Genomic DNA, 17,686 nt, shown 5'->3' with positions numbered 1-17,686 from the left:
TGATGTGCCTTATAGTGACAAATTCACAAATATAGTAAACCTGGAATTAATTGTGGGCCCAATACATGTACAAGTTTAGGCTGCCACAACTGAAAGAATTTAGTTAAATCAGGGGCTGCCAAGCGTAGGGAGTCCCTGTGTGGATAAATGTAGAATATCGAGCTATATATATATCAGGAGACAGAAATATTGGAACAAACATATTGTGAAAAAACTATTGTGATGCAGAAATATAGTTGGCAAGAATATCATTTTTTTCAATTAAGTAATGTCATTGTTAATAATATTGTTGTTGCTGATATCGTTTTCTATAATATAGTTGAAAAGAATATTATTTTTAAATTATTTCATTGTGTTTTAGTTCATATATTAATTTTATGTGTAACTATTGTTTGTATAATGGTTATCATTTTTTTTTAATTATGAGAACATCATCCTTTTTACCCTTTTCACCCCCCCCCATTTTTTGACCGATACTGGTGGTAACTCACTCTGACTGAGCCCTGGGCTCTGCTAAACAGGCCAAGGGCCACTGCTGTGATGAAAAAGGTATATGGCAACTAGGTCCAATTACAATTTGCAACGACAGACACTGTAAGTCCCTAGTACAGTGGTTCCCAAACTTTTTTGACCCGTGGCTCCCTTGACCTAATTGGCAGTTGGCCGTGGCTCCCCACCATTTTTTTACCGGCGCACCGGGGTGCCACGGCGCACACTTTGGGAACCACCGCAGTAGACCTTTGTACTCTCTACCATTCCTATGTGACTCTTAGAATTTATCCATTTGTATCTCTTCCTTGAGTGACTTTACAACCTGTACATTTGCAATTTTTTCTATTTGTCTCTTCCCTGTGTGACTTTACTACTTGTACATTTGCAATTTATTTCTGTTTATATCTCTTCCCTGTGTGACTTTATAACTTGTACATTTGCATTTTTTTCTGCTTGTATCTTTTATGTAACGCATGTAATCCTAAGTCCTTATGTATCGCAACTGGTTCTTATGTAAAGCGCTCTGACACCTTCGGGTAATGTTCGCGCTATATAAAAAGAAAAGGTGATGTCAGAAGTCATTAATAGGCAAAAAGCTTTTCATCCAGTATATTTATGACTACAAATAGAGGAAATTATGACCTAAAAAGTATTCCTGGTAAGGGAGATGAATGTGGATTGATAGGGGTGCTAAGTGAGAGAAAACACTATTTATTTGAGTTGTCAGAGGCCTGTTGACACATTTCTCCAAAAACACAAACCCCAATTGTGGCGTACAATTAGCAGTGATAAGTGTTTGAAATGCCTTCCTAAATCTGGAGAATTCGGTTAGACCGGTAATAATCAATCCGTGCCCTCTCTGTAGCGCTGCCTGTCACACTGTGTGCCTCCGTGAGCTTGGTATCCGGTCTCGCTTTGTGCCTGCTGGTGTCCGAGGCGGTGTATGTGGCTACTTGCCGCACAGAAGCGTTAGTGCTGGTGGATTCGCGTTGAAATAATGTTCTTCGGCGCTAGCTTCGTGTGAAACTAGTGGCGTCTGAATATAATTGGAGTGAGTGCATCACGTTGGTTCTCTTTAATGAAATAGACTGCTGGGAGCTCTGCTGCTCTCCCCGGCTAAAGGCGGGCTCCCACATGTGCTGCTCGGCTAGCTGTGGCTGGTCTCTTCCCAGCGCGGTGGCCATTTCATATCCAGAGTGTGAAACTCTGGTGGTGCTACCTTTGAGCGTGTAGCTGGGCGCCTGCTTGACGGCGCTTGCTGTGTTTATCTCAATGACACATTTGTTTCGTCCGTAGCAGCATCCTTTTTCATTGCACTGCTCTTTGGTGATTCCCTCGTAGCATCAATTGATTGTGTTTATCTCCTGCCTGACACACAGCGCCATCTAGCGCTAGTCCATCTGCAAACCATGTCTGGGGTCGGCTCACTGCTGCTGAGGAGGGGAGCCTGCAGAATCTGCGGCGATAATCGCTGCACAGGGGGGGCCTAACGAGGCCAGATGCCATCTTTCCCAAATAGTGCGGCGGCGCCCCTGGCTACTGTTAACGGCGCACCAGGGCGCCGCGGCGCACAGTTTGGGAACCACAGCCCTAGTATATAATAGGGCAAGGGGGTTGGAAACTACCTATAAGTCCCCAGTATATAATAGGGCCAGGGGATTTAGAAGCCCAGCAGATTTCCTGCACTTGCACGTTTGCACTGTTGTACGCCTGTTGTCATTTTAAAGGCAGCCTTGCTTTGCAGAATTTCTTCCAAAGTATATTGTATGCAAATTCGACTTTGGCGGTATGGGCACTTTACATTGATAATCTACCTTATGTTTACATATTAGGCACCCCAAGGTCTCATCTAGGTATCCGGGGGGGCATAAAACAGTAAGCAGGGACCTTATAAATGTTGTTTTATATGCTGAGGGGAGTGAAAAACTGTCCATTTTATTTTTCCACATTGTAGATACTTAGGGGGTCATTAGAATGGCGGGCGGACATATATATATATATAATATACATATATGAAGAACTTTGCCACCAATGATTGCTTTTCCCAAAGCCAAATGTCGATGAGCAAACCCAAGGTTTCTGGTGCCAATTAAAGTGCTTTTATTGTGCCCAGCAAATCCACCAGGAAGCGTTTCGCTTCCCAACGAAGCTTGATCAAGGTGTCAGTGGACATTGAAACGCGTTGGTTGTGCGATCTGTGGTAAATGAAATAAACAAAGAAATCATCTCATAGGTACCCGTGAGTGCGAATCTTTTCTTCGTGAGAGGAGGGGGAAGAATATATATATATATATATATAAGAAGAGGATAGTAGTGTTTCCCGAGGGAAATGTCCGCACTATTCTATGGGCCACAAGTATGTATCTAGAAGTAGTACACGAAATATTCTAAGAAAAAGCAGCAAAATCGTATTGATTTTTTGGGTGCTAAAGAAAATCTGTGCACCTACTATCCAAAGGTGCTTAAGGCAAACACAAAAGGTGAGCCCGGGTCAGGATAAATAGAGAGATTCTAATTACAGCACTCCAAGTTGTTGTAGTTCATCAGAGCTTTAATGTATAGCCCTCAACACTCGAGTTTTTATACACAGAAGTGTTCAAACAAGCACACTCAGTTGCAGTTATGAAAAAACAATTTCTTTGTTATGTAGAATGGGATCAACAATTGTCATGCCAATATAGTTAGAAGTCCAAGTCTGTGTTCTTCAAAGTTTCTTTATTCAGAGTTTCATAAAAGATTAATCCAGCATATCGTTCGCCAACACGTGTTTCGTCTCTTGCTGAGACTTTATCAAGGCTGGAAGTATTAAATACAAACATTTAGATGACTTACATATAAAAAAACATGTACACAATATTTACAAAAACATGAACAGTGTTACAATGACACATATATAAAAACATTTAGAACATTACACATATATATAAGAACTTCAACAAATCACCAAGGACATAACTTATGAACAGACCAAGTAAATATGACAAAAATTTGACCAATACTAGAGCACATAATAGCCTACTGTATCCACTGGAGGTTAGAGGGACTTTATAGTTAAGCTTGGAGTTCACCGTTGAAAATTCATTGAAATTCAGCTGTTACCTGAGCTAAAAATGACCTCACATATTAAATCACTCATGACACGGTCAGTGACATAACAAATGACATCACTGATGACATCTTTCTGAGAGCTAAACATATTTACTAATGTATCACCAAAAAAACTAAAATTAGTTTACTTTGTGTACTACCAATGAGTGATTCTATTTAAAAACAGATTATGTGAGTGTCTGCGTAACTTTGTGTCTCTGTGTGAGTGTGTGTGTGTGTGGCTGTATGGGTGAATATGTGGGGGTGTGAGTAGATATATGCATCAGTAAGTGGCTCTGTGAGTGTCTAAATTGGTGAGTGAGTGGGTGTGTAAGAGGTGTATGGATGAGTGAGTGGGTATTTGAGACTCTATAGAAGAGAGAGTGGTTGTGTGAGTGTTTGTATGGCTGAGTGAATTGCTGTGTAAGTGGCTGTAAATGGAGAATGAGAGGGTGCTGAGTGGCTACATGGGTGAGTGAGCAGCTGTATGAGTGCCTGTAATGGTGAATGAGAGAGTGCATGAGTGGTTGTATTAATGAGTGGTGCATGAGTGTCTGTATGGGTGAGTGAGTGGGTGTGTGAGTGGCTGTGTGGGTGAATGAGTGAGTGTGAGGGAGGCTCTATGGGTGAGTGAGTAAGTATGAGGGAGGCTATATGGGAGACTATATGGTTGTCTCATTGACTGTTTAGGTGACTGAGTATGTGTAAGTATCTGTATGAGTAAGTGAGTAGGTATGTGAGTATCTGTATTGGTAAGCGACTGGTTCTGTGAGTGCCTACATGATTTAGTAAATGGGTGTGTGATTGGCTCTATAAGTGAGTGAGTGAGTTCATGAGTATTGTTGTATCAATTTGTAAATGGGTATGTGAGTGGCTGTGCAGGTGTGTGAGTGGGAGTATGAGATGTATCATGGGGTGTGAGTGGCAGTGTGCGTGGTTCAGTAGATTATATCATTAATGATGTCATTTGAGATGTCATCAGTGATGCCATCAGTGATGTAATATGTGTGGTTATGAGCAGTGCATTGCAGGGACTGTAATTTATAGTTAGCTCAGGTAACTATAAGTGCTGAATTTCTATGGTTTTGTATGAGTGAAATCTGAGCCTAACTATAACATCCCTGTAACTTTTGTTTTTTTCAGTACATTTCTAAGTTTCTTGTGTCTATTGAATAACTATAACGTCCCTATGACCTTTGGTTTTTTTCAGTGAATTTCTAAATGTTTTAAAGATTTCCTAACTCTAACCTCTAACCTTTGATAGTGAGTGTCTGAGTGAGTGCATGAGTGTCTCAGTGGGTGTGTGAGTGAATAGGTGAGTGTCTCACTGGATGTGAAAGTGGGAGGGTTAATATCTGAGTAGGTTTGTGAGTGGGTGCATGAGTTTCTGAGTGGATGTCTGAGTGTATGTGTTGTTCAGTGAGACGGGGCATGAGTGCCTGAAAGGGTTGTGCTTGTTTTCAGTTGTTTTCTGCCTTTTTTCTGCTAACTTCTTACCTTTATTTTGTACACTTCTGCTTGTTGCTGACCTTTATTTTTCCTCTTTCTGATAGACCTGGGCAGAGGTTGCGGAGTTTCAGTCCGGAAAATCCTGTGGAGTTACTGAAAAACTCAGACAAATTCTGCTCAGTTCCATGAACAGGAGGAGTGTTGCTCTGCCACCCCTAAGTAAGTCCTGTTGGATGCTGAGAGTAGTTAGGTGCCAAGAACCCCTTCTGTTTTCGTTAGTTCTCCACAGCTGGATTGCTGAGACCTGGCTGGAGGCCCCACCACCTTCCTCAACGACTCTGTAAACGTTTCTCCTGCTGCACTACTAGTTGAAGGATGAAATCCCCTTGGCTGCGGAGGGCCCTTGGGAGCCACTTTCTACTAATTTCTGGCCTCTATTTTGCCTTTTTCTGCTTGTTTCAGAACTTTATTTTGCCTCTTTCTGCACATTTCTAGTCTCTACTTTGCCTCTTTCTGCTCATTTCCGGGCTTAATTTTGACTTTTCCTTCTCATTTCTGACCTTTATATGACCTCTTTCTGCTCGTTTCTGATCTCTGTTTTGCCTTTCTGCTCATTTATCACCTTTATTTTGCCTCTTTCTGCTTGTTTCTGATCCTTATTTTGCCTTTTTATGTTCATTACTAATCTTTAGTTTGCCTCTTTCTGCTCATATCTGACCTTTATGTTGCCTCTTTCTGCTCATTTCTGATCTCTATTTTGCCTCTTTCTGAGCATTTCTAACCTTTATTTCGCCCCTTTCTACTAGTTTCTGATCTTTATTTGACCTTTTTCTGCTCGTTTATGATCTCTATTTTGTCTCTTTCTACTTTTTTCTGACCTTTATTCTTACTCTCTCTGCTCATTTCTAACCTTTATCTTGCCTCTTTCTGCTCATTGCTAACCTTTATTTTCCCTCTTTCTTCTCATTTCTGGTCTTTATTTTGCCTCATACTGCTCATTTCTGACCTCTATTTTACCTCTTGCTGCTCATTGTTGGCCTTTATTTCCCATCTCTCTGCTCATTGCTGACCTCTATTTTGCCTTGTTCTGCAAGTTTCTGACCTCTATTTTGCCTCTCTCTGCTCGTTTCTGATCTCCATTTTTCCTCTTTCTGCTTGTTGCAGGCCTTTATTTTGCCTCTTTCTTCTTATTTCTGAACTTTTTTTTAACTCTTTTTACTCAATGCTGACCTCTGGTTCGCCTCTTTTGGCTAATTTCTGCCCTTTATTCTGCCTCGTTCTGCTCGTTTCTCACATTTATCCTACCTCTTTCTTCTCATTTATGACTGTGATTCTGCCTCTTTCTGCCTGTTTCTCACCTGTTACTCTCCTCTTTCTGCTTTTTGCTGACCTCTTTTTCACCTATTTCTGCTCATATCTTACATTTATTCAGCCTTTTTTTGCTAGTTTCTCACCCTTTCTTGCCTCTTTCTGCTCATTACTGAATTTTAATTTGCCCCTTTCTGCTCATTTCTCACCTTTATCTTGCCTCTTTCTGCTCCTTTCTAACCTCTATTTTAACTCTTTCTGCTCATTGCTGACCTTTATTCTGGCTTTTTCTGCTCCTTTCTCACATCTATTTTGCTTCTTTCTGCTCGTTGCTGAATTTTATTCTGGCTCTTTCTGCTAGTTTCTGACCTTTATTCTGCCTCTTCCTTCTTGTTTCTCATTTTTATTCTGCCTTTCTCTTCTTGTTTCTGACCTTTATCTTGCCTCTTTTTGCGTGTTGCTGTCCTCTATTTTGACTCTTTCTCCTTAATTCTGACCTTTATTTTGCCTCTTGCTGCTCATTTCTGACCTCTATTTTGCCTTTTTCTGCTTGTTTCTCACCTTTATCTTGCCTCTTTCTGGTCTTTACTATCCCTTATTCTGCCTCTTTCTGCTAGTTTCTGACCTTTATTTTGCCTCATTCTCATCTTTTCCCCAGTGGGGGGAGCTTCACAGCCCCTGCAGTCCCAGTGGCAGCCAGCTGTGCTTTCACAGACAGGGACATGCTAGACATGCAGCTCCCTGTATGTCAGAGCAATCCTATTGTCTATTTCCCTGGCCGCTTCACAGCGGTCTGTGAAACAAACAAAACCTCATCTTCCAGTAGGCAAGAGCATTTATTAGCTCTTCCTTGCTGGAAGCAGAGTGCTTGCTCTGACTTGGCGGGAGCTGTCAAAGGCTGGACCGAGGAGGTGGTGGCCACGGGGCCCTCTATGGCCTGGAGGGGAGCCGCGTGTTTGCTCCCATTAAAAAATAAATATTTCACCCCAGAGAAGTGGTGATTCCTGGGACCCAGGGAGTCCGTGGGGCCCCGTTGGGTGTCATATAGCCCCAGGGAGATGGTGGTTCGGGGGGATTGGGGTCCACACGGCCCGCCATCAAACTTTCTTTAGCCCTAGGGAGTTGCTGAAGCTTAGCCCATATCTTTAACTCTCAGAAACATTTATGAAACGCTTAGCAGTCACAGGATGATACCATCAGTGATGTCATCAGTGATGTCACCACCATGTCATGAGTGATGTAATATGTGAGGTCATAAGCAGTGCGGTGCAGGGGCATAGGTTATAGTTAGCTCAGGTAACTATAACTGCTGAATTTCTCTAGTTTTGTATGAGTGAAATGTGAGGCTATCTATAATGTTCCTGTAACCTTTGTTTTTTTCAGGGAATTTCTAATTCATTTTTAAAATTCTATTTCCTAACTATTCTAGTTCCTAACTATAGCATCCCGGTAACCTTTGTTTTTTCAGTGGATTTCTAAGGTTTTTTAAAAATTATATTTCCTAACTATAGTGTCCTTTGGTATTTTCAGTGAATTTCAATGTTTTTTTTTCAGTGAATATTTATGGTTTTGGAAAATTCTGTTTCCTAACAATAATGTCCCTGTAACCTTTGGCTTTTTAAATGAATTTCTAAAGTTTTTTATTATTCTCTTTCCTAACTATACCTACGTCCCTGTAAGCTTTCTTTTTGTGAATTTCGTTGTTTTTTATTTTTTCCCCCAAACTGTAACCTCAGTAAGTTCAGAGATCATTGTTCAATGTAGAATAATAAAGGAAATATATTTGCTTTGCATTCCTCAAACCCAAGAAGTTAGGATTGTATCAATTATACTCAAGTGGAGTTCACTTGGGTCATTTGCTTTGTTTATTTTTGTAAGTGCTTCACATTCATGTTTCAGTGATACAAAATAAGGAAGAGTATACTGATAAAACATTTTTTTGAGGAAAAGTACAGTTTAGGAGAAAGATGTATATTGAAGTGTAATACTTTCTCTATGTAAATTAATAAATGCTTTCTGATTGTGTAAATGCCTACTTTTTATTGTCAATTACAGCTGTGTAATGGACCACTTGTTTGCGCATGTCTTTGCGTCTCTCTTTGCCATTTGTTTTAATGAGTTAATAACTATGCAACTTTTTCTTTTTTAGTGCTGCAAATTTGTCATGATGTCGTTGCGAATGATCGTGATGTTGTTGCGAATTATCACGATGTGTAAGTTTCATGAAAAGTTGAAAGATCACATGTTTTTGATAATGTAGAAAAAACACACATCTGCACCTTTTCTAATTTCTAAACAGCTGTTTAATTATATAGTGTTTGAACCTCTGTTTCCATTGTTAACATCAGTGTACAGCACTTTTAAATTGTATTTCGTGTCATCATGATGACGCCGGTCTTCATGATGACGTCGGTAATCACGTAAGTGACTTGGAAAAAAAGAGATGTGATTGGACGAGACACTTTTCATTAACCTGTATAGGAAGTTCCTACCTGTTTCTTTTTTCTTGAAGATTCCAGTGGGTTTTCATTTGTTTCTTAGAGGTGTGCTGTACTGTTTGTAAGAACTTTGCTCAGGGCATTTTGTTTTGTCATTTTCTAAAATTAAAATGGCAACAGGAGGAAATTACCAAGACCAGGTGCCACAGCCCAAGCAGAGGAGCAGGACTTAGAGCTGCATCAAGAAGGCTCTGGCAATGAAAGACCACTTGCTAAAAAAACAAAGCATTGCATGGAATGTCTTTACAATTTCATCTAGGATATCCAAAACAATAGCACAATTCATCAAATGCAGCTTATGTGATAAGACCCTTTCAAGTATTTAAGGTGAGACAACAAGTGCGTTATACTACCTAAAATTGATTCACAAGATGGATCTCAAAAGGGCACAGAGGGAGAGACCTAGAGAGGGGCTGAGCTGGAAAGAGGCCTGCACCACCTGCTCCCAGAGATAGAAGTGGAGAGATGAGACCCAGAAATTTCTCCTGAATTAAGGCATGTTGGCACATATTGTCTAAACTGTAGTACTATTCTCACAGCTCCCCTCGTTGCAATTTTGTTTGAGGGAAAATACAAAAAATAACAAAATGTTAGAAAAAAATATAAAACATATTTTTGAAGTTAGTGGCTGTATGGGAGACTTATTGGGTGTTTATTTTAGTCCTCATTTTCGCCCTTGGTGGCCAAATAGTAGTGCATGGAGATAGGCGTACTGTCACAGATAAACTGGTAGGGGCACTGAATAGTACGAAGTGGGTCGCCCCTCAGTACAATTACCATACTCCAACAGCACCACATTAGAACAACCAACGGGGTAGTATGCTGCAGTCAGATACCCAATCTTGTAGCGATGTCGCCCTATTGGGTATACAAACATAAAAAGAAATGCCAAACAGCGTAATCATTGGATCTTGGGGGAAAAAAAAAAAAAAAAAAAAAAAAACCATGGTCGAGTACTCAGCTATAACCAACTTAATAAACACCAGACGTTTCTCTTGTCTGGATTGCCCGATCTTAATAGGTCCATTTTTGACGTTTGTAGCACTGAAGTGCGCCAGTACAGCAAGGTAGGAGGTGACAGGTCTTTCCATTTCCTACATATCTCTCTTCTGGCCAACAAAATACCATAAAAGAGTAAATTCTTGGCCAGACCCTGAAACTCTGGTGCGACCCCAAAAATTATAAGAGCAGTACATAGCAGGGCTTGGGAGCCTAAGGCAGTAGTGAGTGTTAGACAAACCGCGTTCCAAAAGGGTGATAACAGTGGACAATCAAGGAACATATGCAGGTCAGAAGCCGCAGTCAGACCACATTTAGGGCATGCCACTGCTGAGTTGTTTGGAAATTTTGAGAGTCTCTCTGGCGAATAGTAGGCCTTATGTAGGGGAAAAAGGTGGTTTTGGCCCAACCAAGAGGGTTTCACTATGTTCCACATGATCTTAAAAGACGCAAACCACAAGTTCTCCACATTTTGATTGGTGATATGCGCGGCCCACAGCATGTCAGGCAGATGGAACTCACTCTCGACCTCCTCCAATAGTAGATTGTACCAAAATGAAACCTCTTTCTTAGTTGGAGGCTTATCTATTAAGAGGGAGACCATGTTGCTATCACCCCCTAACAAAAATCTGCCCTTAGCAGAAACCTGTGAGTGCGCCCAGCTTCGTATTTGCAGGTATTTAAACCTGGAAAGTCCTGCCCCTATTTTAGAGAATAACACCTCCCATGGGAGTAAGCTACTCTCCACAAAAAGGTCCCCCCACACCTCCACTCCTGCCTCTCTTAGTGGTACTGCGAGACTATCAAGAAGCCAACTCGGAGACCCGGGTGAATTCCACAGTGGAGATCTACTAAAGAAGTAATCAATTTTTATGGAACGCCTGAGTTTCACCCATGTTTTAGATATATCTCGCAATACCTTCAGTTTTACTTTTTTTTTAAACTTGGGGTCGCCAAACTTAAACAAAAACGCATGCTCAGCTATTTTTTCCCCTCTAAGCAGTGCTGCAAACATATACCCACAAACAGAGTTTATGGGTGATTTTAGCAACATCCTAGCATGGAAAAATTGAAAAGCCCACACCTATAGCTGTAGATCAGGAGCCGCCAAACCACCCTTTTCTCTACGACGCCTAAGTTTCTTCCAGGATATTCTAGAAATGTGGTCATTCCAAATAAAAGAACTTATATCACTTTGAAGTTTGGCTATCATAGAGGGTTAAAAAAAAGAGGGATGGTATTAAACAAAAACGAAACTTTGGGAAGGATGGACATTTTTATTAAGTTGGCTCTACCCAATAAGGATAAAGGAAGCGAAGACCATGATTTCATCAACCTACGACACTCCTTGGCAACCAGCGAAAAATTTAATGGAACTATTTCATTTATATCATTATATATATTTAGGCCCAAATAGCGTAAGACAGAACTCAGCTGAGCCCCTGCCACCAGCTCAGGATCGTTCCAGACCATAATATCCGCCTTCGAGGCATTGATTTCATACCCAGACACGTTGCCGAAATCCTGAGCCAGAGCAATTACAGCTGGAAAGGCCGAGCGAAGTTCAGAGGAGAAAACGAGGACATCATCCGCATACAGGGCTACCTTGTTCTCCCATCCTTCAAAAATAAAGGGCTTGATGTTACAATCGTCCCGTCGCCATTGAGCAAAAGGCTCAATATATATAGGTCGAATAGGAGGGGAGAAAGAGGGCAGCCCTGGCGGGTACCCCGCGTGATGTTAAATGGGTTAGTTAATTCCACGATTACAAGTAAAGAGGCAGACGGATTCTGATACAAAAGTCTCACTGCACACCTGAATTTCTCGCCGATATTAAATTTCCCCAAGACCTCCGATAGGTAAGTCCAGTTAACCCTATCGAAGGCCTTGGTGGTGTCCAAGGTGAGAACAGCCAGGGGGAGTGATTCCACGGAAGCCATATCGATGGCTCCTATGAGATCGTAAGTCAACTCATAGAGCTGGCGACCCCTTACTAATCCCTTTTGGTCTACGTGCAAGATACTTGAAGCGGCTGCCCCTAACCTGTTCGCCCACACTGATGTAAAGATTTTATAGTCAGTGTTTAAGATAGAAATTGGTCTATAGGACCCACAACAGGTTGCCGGTTTTCCTGGTTTCAGTATCAATGTTATTGAAGCACTGTTCCTAGAAATAGGAGTGGGCATTCCATCTTGAAGGATATCGTTAAACAGCTCAGTCAAAAAAGGTAGGATTGTTAAGTTCAAAGCCTTGTAAATTTCTGACGGCAGACCGTCTGGGCCAGAAGCCCTACCCTTTTTACTACTGATAATTGCCAGTCTAAGTTCTTCCTGGGAGATAGGATCTTCCAAAACAGCACGTTGTTCTAATGACAGTGCAGGAAGAGAAACTCCCGCCAGCCAATATTCAACTTGTTTGATTTCAATATTTGTATCCTCACGGTATATTTCACTGAAAAATTCCCGAAGAGCCCCCCTAATATCTGCATCGGTAGAGTATGTTATATCGCCAGAGATGATTGAATAAATATTATTTCTAACCTGCTCAGTCTTTGTCTTCCAGGCTAGCAACTTTCCAGCCCCCTCACCATACTCAAAATGGGCCAATGTACTTGCTTCCCACCTCTCTAAGACCCAAGCATTCAAAACTGAGCCCAACTCCCCTTTTAGAGTAACTACTTTGTTTTGCCACACCTGTACTATGGTGGCAGGGGCATCCGGGTGCATGGCTATTTCTGTCTGCACTCTGGCCATCTCCATTTCCAGGGAAGCCACAGCTTCCCTATAGATCTTATTCTTATATGTAGCGTTATTTGTTATAAAGCCCCTTAAGAAGGCCTTTAGTGAATACCATACGCCCCCAGGGGAAGCTGTTCCAATATTATCTTCCAAAAAATGCTGCACCTCCACATTAAGAGCATTAATAACATCCAACGAGGAGAGCAATGAACGATCAAATGACCAGTTTGTCAAACGACTCTTAGGAAACCCCTCCAGTTCTAAGTAAATAGCCGCGTGGTCTGATAAATGAAAGGGGAGGTGAGAAACTGATTTCACCAAATTAACTAAAGGTTGGCTAATCAAAATAAAATCGATTCTTGACTGATGGTGGTATCTGTAGTTGCGAAATGTAACACCTCTTTGTTGCCCATGTAATAATCTCCAGATATCGTTATACCATAGCTGCTTCATACTGTCCTGCAGAAAAGACCTAGTTTTAGATAAAGTCATGGCTCTGTTAGAAGGGGACTTATCCAAAAGAGGATCCAAAACTATGTTGAAATCTCCTGCAAGAATAACCGGCTCAGGAAATAAATACAGGTGAGAAAAAAGGGTCTTCAAAGCTGACGGGTCATCCTGATTTGGACCATAATATCCTATTCTAGTAATTGGGGACCCCGCTATGATCACTGATGCAATTGCCCACTTACCACCAGGGTCAACCAATTTAGACACCAATCTCGCTTTTATTGATTTTTTAAAGATTATTGCCACACCTCTAATGTGTACTGATTGCGATGTCATTATACATAGATCAATCCACCTATTTTTTTTAACCAGCGAAAGCCTTTCAGATTCAGCAAGATGAGTCTCCTGAAGTACTATAATCTGCGCATCTGAGTCGCGAAGATACTGCATTATATTATTTTTTCTAGGGTTAATACGCAATCCATTAGTATTCCAGGAGAGAATCGCTAATTTACTCATTGTAATAAAGATCCCACGCCAAGACTTTTACCATCAACATCAACACAATAATATCTGTACCAACACTACATAGTTTATAAGGGCAAACCCACCAGTATGCATACAACCAGAATGAAGAAAGGACAATCATATATTCTTCAAGCAGCAGCAACAAACTCAAAGCTAAACTAGAGTGAAAATGAGGAAATTTTTTAAGTTTTTTCCCTTGCACCCCCAACCCCAACCCCCCCCCTGTGCCCCAAACTACCCTTCCACCCCCCCCTGGGAAACCCTTGCTCTATCTAACTGGAAAAAACAGAAGATAGCGCCCCATCCTGGGTTCCCACCCTACCCGTGAAAAGCCAAGACATTAAACCTATACTATATACCTTATACCTATAGTACCGATGTTTATACAAAAGCAGTGATTTTCTATTTCACAGAACCTTTTTAATTTTTTATTGTATATTTCTTTTTTTTCTAGTCTTTTACACTTTCGTATTTAAGCTAACGTTATCTTCCGGGCCTTATCAGATTACACAAAGGTTTCTTGCTGTACGTACGTACATTATTAATTACATAACTCTCTTTTAGCCTGATGCTCCTTTGTCTTTGCCCATAGTCAGTAATAGCTCATCCGCTGCCTGCACTGATCTGATATTATGCATACTATTTTTATACATTACTCTCAGTGTTGCCGGAAAGACTAATTGAGCAACTGCCCCATAACTTCTAAAAGACTCAAGCCTCCTCCCAAACTCCCACTGCTTATAAAGTGTGGTCCTGGACAGGTCAGATCGAATCTGAAAATTAAATCCCTTACCACTCACAGATTTCTGCTTTAGGGCCAGATTGAGAATGGTCTCCTTAAGTGAGTAAGTATGGAAATTGACCAAGACTTTTCTTGGCTTGGTCCTTTGGGGGTTCTTCCTGAAAGGCTTTCTATGGATGCGTTGGATGTCTAAAGCTAGTTCTTCCATAGACTGATCCAAACGTAATGCTTCCTTCAACAGCGAGATGACAAACTGCTTAATATCTGAGCCTTCCTAGTCCTCCGGAATATTCAAGATACGAAGATTATTCGGTCGAGCATTGTTCTCAAGAGTCTCCATCCTCTCTGCCAACGCTTTGTCTTCTTTCCTGAGCGTTGTGATATCCACTTTTGCTTCATCCAAATGTATAGACAGACCCGTTACCGTGTCCTCTAATGACTCTGTTCTTAAAGTAAGATCACTCAGCTTCTTGTCCGGGGACTCACAAAAACATCTAATGTCGGCCTGATTAGCTGCAGAGGTCTCAAATCCTTTTTTTATGTCAGCGGACAGAGATGTAAACATCCCATGTAAGGAAGCCTGCAGGGAGGTGGTCACGGTTACATTATCACAGTTAACCGGAAAAGCACTGGCACTGGAAAAGGGAGCCTGTGCACCACCTTGCATGCTATCTTGTGTACTATCCCCTTGCGTTGAGCCATCAAGGGGGCCGGCTATCAAATATGGAGGAGCCAGCAGAAGTGGCGGAGCCAGTGGTGGAGCCAGAACCAAGGCAAGAGGCGGGGGTGACCCGATGAACCAGAAGGACCCAAAGTTTCCAACACAGGGACCAAGCTCTCAGGAACTTCAGTAAGGGTAAGGGTGCCGACAGTCTCATCCTCTCTATCCCTATCCCTATCCAAGTCTAATTCAGTTTCCATATTGGCGTCTGGGATTTCTGGGCCATCCACACCACCCATCGCCATGACAATTGAGGTACTATTAAACGAGACCCCAGTATTCACTGCCTCCTCAGGACCTACGACCTCTGATAGTGGCTTTTCTGGACAGACCTTGGGAGAAAATCTATCCGATAGTAGTAACACTTGGGGGATCACCTTAAAGTACGACCTAAATGATGGAGTTATCCTGGACTCAGCACTAGCAGAGCTAGTGGATTTACATTTAAAATTAGAGTCTTTAGGCCCTTTAGGTGTTTTACACGTGTAGGCTCGCTTAGCCTTGACCTGCCCTGTCAGGTAGGAGGAAAGTTTCTTTTTCGCGCTATCAGCGTTACCGACACTAGCAGGAACCACTGGCTTGGGCACCTCTAAACTTAGGACAGGGGTTGGGTTAGAGCAACAAGATGCGGAGAGTGTGGTGTTTTGAGCTTGTACTCCTTTACTTTTTTCTCTTTTTTTGACTCTCTTTTCGGCCCCTTGCGTTTATCCTTTCTCAAATGTGGTGACTTACTCCAGACTTGAATAAATCACAACCCGGAGGTATACAGATGGACTCACCTTGAGTACTAGTCCCCCCGGCCTGCGCTGAGCCCCCACCACCTTTAGCACCTTCACCAAAATCATGGCTACTGCAGTCAGCAGACAACTCTCCTTCCTCCGGCGTTTCCTCCAACGTTTCTGCTATCACCTCCACCTCAGCAGCGGGACCACCAGCGGCTCCACCACGTCCCGGGAGAAGACAACAGATCCCACGTCCTCGTCGGAGCTCCAGGGCGGGAAGACTCCAACCCGGCAAGCCCAGCGCCCGCAGCGGCAAAAACACAGGTGAGCTCCGGCTCTGATTCAAGCCCTTCGACTGCGATGCAGAGCCAGCCCCTACAGCGGCAGGTGACTTCGCCGAGGAATACGCCCCTTACAAACACATGGGGTCTGATGGAGACGGGAAACGCCAATATCTCCGCAATGAGAAAAAAAGTTCAAAATGTTAAAAAATGGATGAGGGAGTCCGCAACACAACACAATACCAGGTGTCAGCTTCACAGGAGGCACACCGCGGAGTATTCACCCCGGAACCATCAAGAGATATCACGGACGGGAACCCAGGAACGGAGCACTGCCACAGCTCAACCGGCTGCCGCCATGTTCCCCCAATTGGGTGTTTAGGTGTCTATGAATATTAGTGACTTGCTATGTGAGTTAGTGACTGGGTAGATGAGTGCCTGTATTAGTGTATACGTTACTCCATGATTGAGTGAGCATATACATGGTTTAGGAGTGAATGGTTGGGTGTATGAGTAGCTGTATGAGTGAGATAGTGAGTGTGTAAGTAGTAATATGAGTGTGTGCGTGAGAGTTTGTATGAGTGAGTGAGAGGTTACATGAGAGGACGTATCGGCGAGTGAGTGAATGAATGCATGGCTCCATCTGTGGGTGAATGAGTGACTATGTGTGAGTGAGTAGGTACATAAGGATTTTTATGGGTGAATGAGGGTGTGGGTGAATGTATGTATGAGTGAGTGACTGTATGTATGTATGAGTGAGTGACTGTGTAATTGGCTGTATAGGTGGGTGAGTGGGATTTGGTTAAGTGAATTTGGGTGTAAGTGGCTGTACTGGAGAGTGAATGTCTGTGTAAGTGTTTGTATAGGTGAGTGGGTGAATATGTGAGTGCTTGTTTGGGTGAGTAAGTAGAGGTGTTGACAGGCTATAAGGGTGGATATGTTAGTTCATCTGTGGATGCTTGAATGGGTATATAAGTAAATTTGAAAATTATTTTATTATGCATGATAAATTAAAACCTTTCACACACATGACATTAAAAAAGTTCTTGTTCATATTTCAATGGGTAAAACAGTATTAAAATTGTCACTGTATATTGTTTTAAAATAACACACATGGGCATTTCAACGGGTCTAAGGTGCATGTGCATCAGGAAAAGCTGGGTTGGCGGTATCTTTCCAAGTTAGGCTGCCATCCTTGCATGTCCTTTTAAAGTGCATGTTTTTGTGCTTACAACCAACATTGGTTTAAAGTACCTGTGCGACTGTAAGGTGCTGTTGTTAGACTTTGTCTGTCTACCTCCAAGAGATGCCCAATTCAGCTGTGTTTGGTTGACCATTGTCCACTTGCAGAGATTTTTTGAGTCTCTTGGCTACTGTGTCAAACGGTTTTGTGAGCCGGCAGTTTAGCTGTACCTCGGCTGGATTGAAGCACAGCTTTACTGCCTGCCTTAAGGTCCTGGTACCATGCTGCTTGAATAATGGTTGTAGTAAAGTGCTTTTTATGTCCCATGTTTTGAGGCAGATGATATGAATTAGATCCTCATTGCCACTTCTGCATAGGCGACATAACTGCGGACCTGCTCCCCTTTCCCATGGTGGAAGATGTGGGATGATGGAAATGACTTCCTCCAATCACAAAAAGAAGAGGGAAAAAAATGCTACTATGTGACA

The sequence above is a fragment of the Lissotriton helveticus genome, chromosome 4_1, assembly GCF_964261635.1.
Source record: "Lissotriton helveticus chromosome 4_1, aLisHel1.1, whole genome shotgun sequence".
NCBI classification, from domain to species: Eukaryota; Metazoa; Chordata; class Amphibia; order Caudata; family Salamandridae; genus Lissotriton; species Lissotriton helveticus.
The sequence above is the reverse complement of the archived record's forward strand: the minus strand, read 5'-3'. Positions refer to the sequence as shown.